This window comes from Cebidichthys violaceus, unplaced genomic scaffold (genome assembly GCF_023349555.1).
Source record: "Cebidichthys violaceus isolate CVI_PGR_0920_01 unplaced genomic scaffold, fCebVio1.0.p SCAF_54, whole genome shotgun sequence".
Taxonomy (NCBI): Eukaryota; Metazoa; Chordata; class Actinopteri; order Perciformes; family Stichaeidae; genus Cebidichthys; species Cebidichthys violaceus.
In genome coordinates, this window is record NW_027176750.1 from 1,377,154 (window position 1) to 1,390,179 (window position 13,026).

Below are 13,026 nucleotides of genomic sequence, written 5' to 3' on the forward strand. Positions count from 1 at the left end.
TGAGTCTGGATTAACAGAGAGGTGAAAGTCTCTAAGGCCGCTTGTCTGACCAGTGAAAATACTAACACGCTCAGAGGGGGTTAGTGGTGTCTGTAAAGAAGCACAAGGGCTCAGTGGTAGACATAACATCGCGGGAACTGGTCGACATGACACCGCCAAGACAGGGACATTTCTTCAGACAGCCAGAGAGATCTGGGATAAGGAGAATTATCACTGTTTACTTCAGTCTTTGCGGCAGGTGCATTTATGACTGTTTGTTGGTGTTGTTTCATACCATGTGTGAGAGGACTAATACAACGATGGATTGATGTGGCCATGTCTAAACAAACTCTAGTGTATCAACAGATTCCCCAGAAGGATGATGAGATGGGGAGCTACTGTACACAGGGAGACACACAGAGCTACATATCGGACTATGACGACAGCCTCGTGACTCTGTTTGGACGAAATGCTGAAACTGAACTGTAAAGTGATGATGATTCATATGTCGAAAATCAAAAGAAGAGACAAAATGATGATTGCAGTATTACCTGTAGCTGATAAAGACAGTACACAGCATTGTTGATTATTAAATTTTATGTTTTGATTTATGTTTTCCATTTATATTCATTTATGCATTTATTATGAAGGTTGGGTTGAAAGTTCATACATCTATACATTTGTATGTTTATGCTAATCATAATTATCCATACATTTTGTTTGTTATACTTAGTATAAAAAGGAGGGTTATGTTGGAGGAAAATTTAAAGGCTAATTATCTTTCTCCTATTTGATATCGAAGATATGGTCTGCACACAAGGCCCCGCCACATGTGGTTTGACCGGTTGAACTTTCGTTGACACTTAGGAAGGGCAGGTGGTCACATTCTGCGGGAATCAACATGCCCTGGGGGAAAAGCAAACGCATTCTCACCATGTCCTCTTTCACGTGTTGATGTAAAGCCTGTTTGATATGTTAAAGGAGCCTGTCTTGGGCCGTCTCCTTTGACCCCAAGAGTGACCTTTATGCAAGAACAGGACATCTAAGATACCATGTCCTCTTTCACGTGTTGATGTAAGGTCTGTTTGATATGTTAAGGGAGCCTGTCTTGGGCCGTCTTGTGACTTGTGTGTATGCAGGTTTGCGACTATATAACCTGGTGGCTTGGAGTTGAAACTCTGAGCAGTCTTGGCACATTACCTTGTATGTGTACAACCCTGTCTCCTTGCAAGAATAAATGTCCTGTGATTATTACTTTTACATCGGCTTCGAGTGAATTTCTCTAACACCATGTATGCGTACGCACATATGGCCAATAACGCTGATTCTGTTTCTGATTCTGATCAAACGACTACCGCTCTGTGACATTCACCCCCATTTTGATGAGGTGCTTTGAGAAACTGGTTCTCCAGCATATTGAAAACATTCCCAGCAAAGGTGCACCCTCACCAGTTTGCAAAGAGAGACAACAGATCCACACAGGATGTCTTCTTCACTGCCCTCCACTCAGCCTTGCACACATCTTGAAAATAACAAAACCATACATCAGAATGTTGTTTGGTGATTTCAGCGAAGTATTCAACCCAATCTCCACCATGAAACTGTTTGGTTAAATTAGCACTCTGGGCTTCAGTAGCACAATCTGCAGTTGGTTATTTGAATACCTCTCAAACAAACCCCAGACAGTTTGGATTGGCAGCCACACCTCCTCCACTCTAGTGTTGAACCCTGGGCACCCCGCAGGGCTGTGTGCTCGGCCCTTTCAGCTTCACGCTGTAGACCCACGACTGCAACCCCAGACATGAAGAGAAGTGTTGTGAAGTTTGCAGATGACACTATCATCAACGGACTGATTACAAACAACGTTGAGAATTAATATAGAAAGGAAATCCGCCATCTTGCAGAGTGGTGCCCAGAGTTCCATCTACTGCTTAATGTCGGTGAACCAAGCTGATTGTTGATTTAAGAAAAAAATGAGGCAAACACACACACACACACACACACACACACACACACACACACACACACACACACACACACACACACACACACACACACTCCCCTGTCTACATCAATGGAGCTCAGGTGGAGCAAGTGAACAGTGTTTGCATCACAAACAACCTGAAGTCGTCATCACACATCTCCATCCAGGTGAAAAAAAGCCCTGCATATTTCTATAGGAATTGTAAGAAGTCAAAGTTCCTGTGCCCACTTCTTGTTAACTTATACAGAGGAGCAAAAAAGCATCCAGACTGGAAACATTACAAACCGGCATTAAACATGCACAGAGCTGGACAGGAGGGCTCCACAGCAGATGATTAAAGTCCAGAACACCATTGGTACCCATCTACCGAGCTTCAGTGATGTTGGAGCCAACGAAGAACCCAGAGGATATTAATAGTCAATACCCAGCACAGCCACAAGCTGTCTGTCTTGCGGTATCCTTGTATTCCTTCCATTGACAGCTGGAGACAAAACAAGCATGTTGCTTGAGTTCGGTCAGTAAGATAACTGTGATGTTTACTCTATATTTCTTAAAGAGAGCATGCTTTTATGCAAAAAAGGTTAAAAACATCTGAGAAATTAATCATTAAAAAGCACGCTCAACAAAATGTCTCTCATAAGAATAATAAGTGGTAGAATCTTGTTTTGTGTTTGTCCCTCGACTCAACAGACTCAAGTTTAGGACAAAGGTTGGCAGCTGTTCTTTCTCCCTCATATCAGCCATGTGCACAGGATGTGGCCCACCTACAGACAGTGCACGTCAAAGAGCAGACTTGCTGCCAAAACCAGTTGGACTCGCACATCACGTATTTCTTTCCCCCAATTTGAACTTAAACATTCACTGACAAGCACCTTGGAAGAGTGTTGTTCTCTCACACTCAGGACACGAACACAATAAGTAGCAAACAGTAAATCATGCTGTCAAAATATAATTAATTTGTACAGTTACCTCGTAAAATTATACATGAGATACATGGCAATCTCCGGTGTTAAAAGATGAAGCCAACACCCAAGTGCCAAAAAATATCCAACTGAAACTGTCTTGAAAAACAAATGACAACTGTACAGAGGGGAATTTGATTATAACTCACCAATTTAAATAATATTTAGGCTTAAAAGTGTGCATTAAGGGTGTGGACGCTTTGACTGAGAAGTGCAGTCACTCTCGAAGCTGTTAATCCAGTTGACACTTGATCACTTGTAATGTTTTGTGGAATTTATGGCAGTTGACAAGATGTTACTTCGTGTACTAACAGGATACTATGGGTGTTGGGAGATTTCTGTATTTACATCAACGGCTGATGCATTTTATGGTTATGTCACCATCCATCCATGTCTGGATATTGAAATGACAATTGAATGAAAAAATAAAAAACAGTATAATTTGCCCCGAGGATGTAGGTTTGGTTTCAGCTTTATATTATTTTTGATATTTTTGTTAGGCATCCAGCATAGCAGAGAATGACTTAAAGCATTTCTTGTCACTGCTCATCAGAGTTGCACAACAAGGTGTCTACAAACCCGCCCTTCTTCAGCTCATTGGTACCTCTGAACTGTCTTGTGTTAGCAACTCTCGGGTTGAGATCAAAACTCTGCAGTGGCCACTTCAAACAGTGGCACCTCTTAAAGTAATCCTGCTTTTTGGATACTTGTCTTGTTGCAGCACCGGACTTCTATCAGACCTCAGGTATTTTATTTTGTTAGTAACAAAACTTTGTGTTTTACTGATATGGGGAGAGCACTTTTAATTTAAACTTACAATCTCATTTAAAATCCATACTTTGACAGCAGAAATTAGTTTTCTACTGTTGTGACTTCAAGGGAAATTAAAGCTGCAAGCAGCATTGATCGGGCCCTCGCAACGTCACACACGTCGAGGGTACTGGCAGGACTCTGGTTGATGCGGCAATGCATTTCTGTGACCATCATACACTGCATGCACAAGTTAGATGATATTTCCTGCGTCGACCAGCAGCATAGCAAGACCATGTTGCCAGGTCTTAAGCCTCAAATGTTTTGAGTGTACCTCCGATACAATCATAAATGTAAGCCTGTTAAGATCATTAAGAAAATGAACGTGTGAATGTGCTTCAGTATTTGTAACATAACAGACTGTCAGGTTACTGGGATGGAGTTCAACTCCCTGCAGTGTCTTACTGATTGTATTTGGACTTACATGAAAGTTAACAGAACAGCAGTGTCATTTGTTTTTACTTGAACACTTTAATTTGACACTGTTTTCATTTTAAGCTCTTCTGTAACTTTAGACTGTAGTGTGAAGCATTCATTGTAACATTTAACCTGATTCTCATGTAGAAGCTCTTGACAGATCATTTATACTAATGCCCACTGACATGGTTTGAAAAACACTGTTGATTAACTTTTGTTCTCCAAGCATCTTAGTTTGCACATATTTAGATCAGAGAAGTCTTTTTCTCATGGTGTGCCCACAAACCCTGTTTGGGCCGCTGTTATTATAGAATTCTGTTTACGTCCGTGGTTGCCAGTAGGTGGCGCTATGACTATGAGTTAATATTGGCATGCAGAAGTCCTAAAATCACGACAGCAATCAAGCATGTCAAGTTTGGGGCAGTTTTGACAAAGTAAGGTTGAGTTAAAAAAGCTTGATGGATGATGGCGAATCATGTAAAATTGCCGCGACACCAAGTCCATGTTATCGGATGAAACATCAAGCTTTTAGTAACTTTTAATCGTTAAGGTCTTTAGGTTGTTCTGACCAAATTCTAAGCTGATCTGATTAATTACCTACGACTAGTTCGTAGTACAGCACCTGGAAATGGGAAAAATACACGAGAAATTCATACAAAATTAGAAATGGCTGACTTCCGGTTGGGTTTAGAGCATGGACCCCTACGACTTTTTTATAAATCCACATGTGATACATCTGTTTACCAAATGTTATACATCTAGGTGAAACGTACTGCGAGGGCTGCATCGTCAAAATATTGTAGGGGGCGCTATCGAGCCGAGTTGCCACTCTGAAGCATTAAAATCACATCAGATAACTACATTCAGGATTTTAAATGTGTGTGACAAGTTTGATTTTGTTTTGAGTATTTTTAGCCCCTCAAAAACACCTTTGTTTTTCATGGCGAGGAATGCGTCGCCACGGCAACGGCATTTCACGAAACAACAAGCTTTGAGTAACTTTTAATCACAAAGGTCTTTAGATTGGTCTGACCAAATTCTAAGTTGATCTGATTAGTTCCCTGGGAGGAGTTTGTTAAAGTAGAGCGCCTGGAAATTGAAAAAACAACACTAGAAATTCAGACTAAATTCAAAATGGCTGACTTCGGGTTGGGTTTAGGGCATGGCCCCAAGAGACTTTTATTTAAGTCCACATGTGATACATGTGCCTACCAAATTTTGTTAATCTATGTGAAACGTACTGCGAGGGCTGCTTCGTCAAAATTTTGTAGGGGGCGCTATCGAGCCGATTTAACACTCTGATTGAATAAAATCATATTATAGAACTACATTTTGGCCTTGTGATCTGTGTGTCAAGTTTGCTTGTGTTTCGAGCTTTTTTAACCTCTCCAAATGACCATCGTTTTTCACGGCGAAGACTGCGTTACCACGGCAACGGCGTTCGACAAAACATCAAAAGCTTAGAGAACTGGCATTATGAACTTCTTACATTTGTGTGGAACAAATTTGATGTTGATCTGATTTTCCAACTAAGAGAAACAAGCCAAAGTATAAAGACTTTAACTTACTGTTGCCAGTAGGTGGCGCTATGACTATGATTCAAAATTGGCTTGCAGATGTCTTCAGGCCTGGAGTCTAATCAAACATGTGAAATCTGGTAAAGATCTGATGATGCGGAGTCGAGTTACATCAGTTTATTCGTTCATGGCGAAGGATCGAAATTCGCAGAGCCGCCACGTCGCCACGCTTTGACAACTTCCTACAATTTTCACAATGAAGCATTATCAAGGTCTTAAGGCTTTTGTGACAAAATTTGAGAGGGATCCGATTAATCTGTGAGCAGTAGGGTGTCAAAGTACACAACCTATGACTTCCTGTTGCCACTAGGTGGCGCTATTACTATGATTCTAAATTGTCATATACATGTGTTCAGGGTCAGGATGTTATGACATATGAGAAATTTGGAGCAGATTAGGCAATGTACAGCCGAGTTACAACAACTTCCTCTTTCATGGCGAATGGTGTTTTTTTGCCGCCACGCCACGGACACATAGTTTGATAACTTTTTGATCTTTGAGTATCGTTTCACTGCCAAGGTCTCAAGAGCATACTGACCAAATCTGAAGGCAATCGGGTTTAATCTCTAGGAGGAGTTCGTTAAAGTACGGCGCCTTGAAACGGTCCAAAAACGTCATAAAATTCAAAATGGCCGACTTCCTGTTTGGTTTAGGATATACCTCCTTTTGACTTTTTTGTACGTCCCATCACGTTCCACATACCTACCAAATTTCATACAGCTAGGTGAAACCTAAAGTTGGGGCTACTCTGTAGGGGGCGCTATCGAGCCAAAATGTCATGCCGCAGCTGGACACCCCAATAATACTGGAATTTTCACCACGATTGAATTTTGTGCCAAATTTCAAAAGATTCCCAGTATCCCAAGCACCTCCTTTTTGCGATGAAACTGGTACGATAATAATAATAATAATAATAATAATAATAATAATAAAAAACATTAGAATAACAATAGGTCCTCCGCTCCGACTACGTCGGTGCTCGGGCCCTAAAAACATTAGAATAACAATAGGTCCTCCGCTCCGACTACGTCGGTGCTCGGGCCCTAATTAGAATAACAATAGGTCCTCCGCTCCGACTACGTCGGTGCTCGGGCCCTAATAAGACTATAATTAGGGCCCGAGCCACCGACAACGTCGGGCCAGCGAAGGCCCTATTGAAATTCTTTGGGGTATTATTAGGGCCCGAGCACCGACGTAGTCGGAGCGGAGGACCTATTGTTATTCTAATGTTTTTTATTAGGGCCCGAGCACCGACGTAGTCGGAGCGGAGGACCTATTGTTATTCTAATGTTTTTTATTATTATTATTATTATTAGGGCCCGAGCACCGACGTAGTCGGAGCGGAGGACCTATTGTTATTCTAATGTTTTTTATTATTATTATTATTAGGGCCCGAGCACCGACGTAGTCGGAGCGGAGGACCTATTGTTATTCTAATGTTTTTTATTATTATTATTATTATTATTATTATTATTATTATTATCGTACCAGTTTCATCGCAAAAAGGAGGTGCTTGGGATACTGGGAATCTTTTGAAATTTGGCACAAAATTCAATCGTGGTGAAAATTCCAGTATTATTGGGGTGTCCAGCTGCGGCATGACATTTTGGCTCGATAGCGCCCCCTACAGAGTAGCCCCAACTTTGGGTTTGACCTAGCTGTATGAAATTTGGTAGGTATGTGGAACGTGATGGGACGTACAAAAAAGTCAAAAGGAGGTATATCCTAAACCAAACAGGGAGTCGGCCATTTTGAATTTTATGACGTTTTTGGACCGTTTCAAGGCGCCGTACTTTAACGAACTCCTCCTAGAGATTAAACCCGATTGCCTTCAGATTTGGTCAGTATGCTCTTGAGACCTTGGCAGTGAAACGATACTCAAAGATCAAAAAGTTATCGAACTATGTGTCTGTGGCGTGGCGGCAAAAAAACACCATTCGCCATGAAACAGGAAGTTGTTGTAACTCGGCTGTACATTGCCTAATCTGCTCCAAATTTCTCATATGTCATAACATCCTGACCCTGAACACATGTATATGACAATTTAGAATCATAGTAATAGCGCCACCTAGTGGCAACAGGAAGTCATAGGTTGTGTACTTTGACACCCTACTGCTCACAGATTAATCGGATCCCTCTCAAATTTTGTCACAAAAGCCTTAAGACCTTGATAATGCTTCATTGTGAAAATTGTAGGAAGTTGTCAAAGCGTGGCGACGTGGCGGCTCTGCGAATTTCGATCCTTTGCCATGAACGAATAAACTGATGTAACTCGACTCCGCATCATCAGATCTTTACCAGATTTCACATGTTTGATTAAACTCCAGGCCTGAAGACACCTGCAAGCCAATTTTGAATCATAGTCATAGCGCCACCTACTGGCAACAGTAAGTTAAAGTCTTTATACTTTGGCTTGTTTCTCTTAGTTGGAAAATCAGATCAACATCAAATTTGTTCCACACAAATGTAAGAAGTTCATAATGCCAGTTCTCTAAGCTTTTGATGTTTCGTCGAACGCCGTTGCCGTGGTAACGCAGTCTTCGCCGTGAAAAACGATGGTCATTTGGAGAGGTTAAAAAAGCTTGAAACACAAGCAAACTTGACACACAGATCACAAGGCCAAAATGTAGTTCTATAATATGATTTTATTCAATCAGAGTGTTAAATCGGCTCAATAGCGCCCCCTACAACATTTCGACGAAGCAGCCCTCGCAGTACGTTTCACATAGATTAACAAAATTTGGTAGGCACATGTATCACATGTGGACTTAAATAAAAGTCTCTTGGGGCCATGCCCTAAACCCAACGGGAAGTCAGCCATTTTGAATTTAGTCTGAATTTCTAGTGTCGTTTTTTCAATTTCCAAGCGCTCTACTTTAACGAACTCCTCCCAGGGAATTAATCAGATCAACTTAGAATTTGGTCAGAACAATCTAAAGACCTTTGTGATTAAAAGTTACTCAAAGCTTGTTGTTTTGTGAAATGCCGTTGCCGTGGCGACGCATTCCTCGCCATGAAAAACAAAGGTGTTTTTGAGGGGCTAAAAATACTCAAAACAAAATCAAACTTGTCACACACATTTAAAATCCTGAATGTAGTTATCTGATGTGATTTTAATGCTTCAGAGTGGCAACTCGGCTCGATAGCGCCCCCTACAATATTTCGACGATGCAGCCCTCGCACTACGTTTCACCTAGATGTATAACATTTGGTAAGCAGATGTATCACATGTGGATTTAAAAAAAAGTCTTAGGGGTCCATGCTCTAAACCCAACCGGAAGTCAGCCATTTTGAATTTAGTCTGAATTTCTTGTGGTTTTATTTCCTTTTCCAGGTGCTGCACTACGAACTCCTCCTAGGGAAATAATCCGATCAGCTTAGAATTTGGTCAGAACAATCTAAAGACCTTAACGATTAAAAGTTACTCAAAGCTTGATGTTTCATCGGATAACATGGACTTGGTGTAGCGTCAATTTTACATGATTCGCCATCATCCATCAAGCTTTTGTAACTCAACCTTACTTTGTCAAAACTGCCCCAAACTTGACATGCTTGATTGCTGTCGTGATTTTAGGACTTCTGCATGCCAATATTAACTCATAGTCATAGCGCCACCTACTGGCAACCACGGACGTAAACAGAATTCTATAATAACAGCGGCCCAAACAGGGTTTGTGGGCACACCATGAGAAAAAGACTTCTCTGATCTAAATATGTGCAAACTAAGATGCTTGGAGAACAAAAGTTAATCAACAGTGTTTTTCAAACCATGTCAGTGGGCATTAGTATAAATGATCTGTCAAGAGCTTCTACATGAGAATCAGGTTAAATGTTACAATGAATGCTTCACACTACAGTCTAAAGTTACAGAAGAGCTTAAAATGAAAACAGTGTCAAATTAAAGTGTTCAAGTAAAAACAAATGACACTGCTGTTCTGTTAACTTTCATGTAAGTCCAAATACAATCAGTAAGACACTGCAGGGAGTTGAACTCCATCCCAGTAACCTGACAGTCTGTTATGTTACAAATACTGAAGCACATTCACACGTTCATTTTCTTAATGATCTTAACAGGCTTACATTTATGATTGTATCGGAGGTACACTCAAAACATTTGAGGCTTAAGACCTGGCAACATGGTCTTGCTATGCTGCTGGTCGACGCAGGAAATATCATCTAACTTGTGCATGCAGTGTATGATGGTCACAGAAATGCATTGCCGCATCAACCAGAGTCCTGCCAGTACCCTCGACGTGTGTGACGTTGCGAGGGCCCGATCAATGCTGCTTGCAGCTTTAATTATTATTATTATTATTATCGTACCAGTTTCATCGCAAAAAGGAGGTGCTTGGGATACTGGGAATCTTTTGAAATTTGGCACAAAATTCAATCGTGGTGAAAATTCCAGTATTATAGGGGTGTCCAGCTGCGGCATGACATTTTGGCTCGATAGCGCCCCCTACAGAGTAGCCCCAACTTTGGGTTTCACCTAGCTGTATGAAATTTGGTAGGTATGTGGAACGTGATGGGACGTACAAAAAAGTCAAAAGGAGGTATATCCTAAACCAAACAGGGAGTCGGCCATTTTGAATTTTATGACGTTTTTGGACTGTTTCAAGGCGCCGTACTTTAACAAACTCCTCCTAGAGATTAAACCCGATTGCCTTCAGATTTGGTCAGTATGCTCTTGAGACCTTGGCAGTGAAACGATACTCAAAGATCAAAAAGTTATCAAACTATGTGTCCGTGGCGTGGCGGCAAAAAAACACCATTCGCCATGAAAGAGGAAGTTGTTGTAACTCGGCTGTACATTGCCTAATCTGCTCCAAATTTCTCATATGTCATAACATCCTGACCCTGAACACATGTATATGACAATTTAGAATCATAGTAATAGCGCCACCTAGTGGCAACTGGAAGTTGTACGTTTTGTACTTTGACACCCTACTGCTCACAGATTATTCCGATCCCTCTAAAGTTTTGTCAGAAAAGCTTTAAGATGTTGATAATGCTTCATTGTGAAAATTGTAGGAAGTTGTCGAAGGGCGGCGACGTGGCAGCTCGGCGAACTTCGATCCTTCGCCATGAACGAATAAACTGATGTAACTCGACTCCGCATCATCAGATCTTTACCAGATTTCACATATTTGATTAGACTCCAGGCCTGAAGACATCTGCAAGCCAATTTTGAATCATAGTCATAGCGCCACCTACTGGCAACAGTAAGTTAAAGTCTTTATACTTTGGCTTGTTTCTCTTAGTTGGAAAATCAGATCAACATCAAATTTGTTCCACACAAATGTAAGAAGTTCATAATGCCAGTTCTCTAAGCTTTTGATGTTTCGTCGAACGCCGTTGCCGTGATAATGCAGTCTTCGCCGTGAAAAACGATGGTCATTTGGAGAGGTTAAAAAAGCTCGAAACACAAGCAAACTTGACACACAGATCACAAGGCCAAAATGTAGTTCTATAATATGATTTTATTCAATCAGAGTGTTAAATCGGCTCAATAGCGCCCCCTACAAAATTTCGACGAAGCAGCCCTCGCAGTACGATTCACATAGATTAACAAAATTTGGTAGGCACATGTATCACATGTGGACTTAAATAAAAGTCTCTTGGGGCCATGCCCTAAACCCAACGGGAAGTCAGCCATTTTGAATTTAGTCTGAATTTCTAGTGTTGTTTTTTCAATTTCCAGGCGCTCTACTTTAACAAAATCCTCCCAGGGAATTAATCAGATCAACTTAGAATTTGGTCAGAACAATCTAAAGACCTTTGTGATGAAAAGTTACTCAAAGCTTGTTGTTTCGTGAAAGGCCGTTGCCGTGGCGACGCATTCCTCGCCATGAAAAACAAAGGTGTTTTTGAGGGGCTAAAAATACTCAAAACAAAATCAAACTTGTCAAAAAAATTTAAAATCCTGAATGTAGTTATCTGATGTGATTTTAATGCTTCAGAGTGGCAACTCGGCTTGATAGCGCCCCCTACAATATTTCGACGATGCAGCCCTCGCAGTACGTTTCACCTAGATGTATAACATTTGGTAAGCAGATGTATCACATGTGGATTTAAAAAAAAGTCTTAGGGGTCCATGCTCTAAACCCAACCGGAAGTCAACCATTTCTAATTTTGTATGAATTTCTCGTGTATTTTTCCCATTTCCAGGTGCTGTACTACGAACTAGTCCTAGGTAATTAATCAGATCAGCTTAGAATTTGGTCAGAACAATCTAAAGACCTTTGTGATTAAAAGTTTAGAATTCATCAAACATGGACTTGGTGTAGCGGCCATTTTACATGGTTCGCCATCATCCATCAAGCTGTTGTAACTCAACTGTACTTTGTCAAAACTGTCCCAAAGTTGACATGCTTGATTACTGTCATGATTTTAGGACATCTGCATGCCAATATTAACTCATAGTCATAGCGCCACCTACTGGCAACCACGGACGTAAGCAGGATTCTATAATTACAGCGGCCCGAACACTGAACTTAATAAAAGGGTTTGTGGACACACCATGAGAAAAAGACTTCTCTGATCTAAATATGTGCAAACTAAGATGCTTGGAGAGCAAAAGTTAGACAACAGTGGTTCTCAAACCATGTCAGTGGGCATTAGTATAAATGATCAGTCCAGAGCTTCTACTCGAGAATCAGAATAAATGTTGCAATGAATGCTTCACACTACAATGTAAAGTTACAGAAGAGCTTAAAATGAAAACAGTGTTAAATTAAAGTGTTCAAGTAAAAGCAAATGACACTACTGTTCTGTTAACTTTCATGTGAGTCCAAATACAATCAGCAGGACACTGCACCCAGTAAACTGACAAGTCTGTTATGTTACAAACACTGAAGCGCATTCACGCACATTCATTTTCTTAATGATCTTAACAGGCTTACATTTATGATTGTATCGGAGTAAACTCAAAACATTTGAGGCTTAAGACCTGGCAACATGATCTTGCTATGCTGCTGGTCGACGCAGAAATATCATCTAACTCGTGCACGCAGTGTATGATGGTCACGGAAATGCATGACCGCGTCAACCAGAGTCCTGCCGGTATCCTACGTGCGCGTAGTTGCGAGGGCCCGATCAATGCTGCTTGCAGCTTTAATTATTATTATTATTAGGGCCCGAGCCACCGACAACGCCGGGCCAGCGAAGGCCCTATTGAAATTGTATGGGGTATTATTATTAGGGCCCGAGCCACCGACAACGTCGGGCCAGCGAAGGCCTTATTGAGATTCTAAAGATTATTATTAGGGCCCGAGCCACCGATAACGTCGGGCCAGCG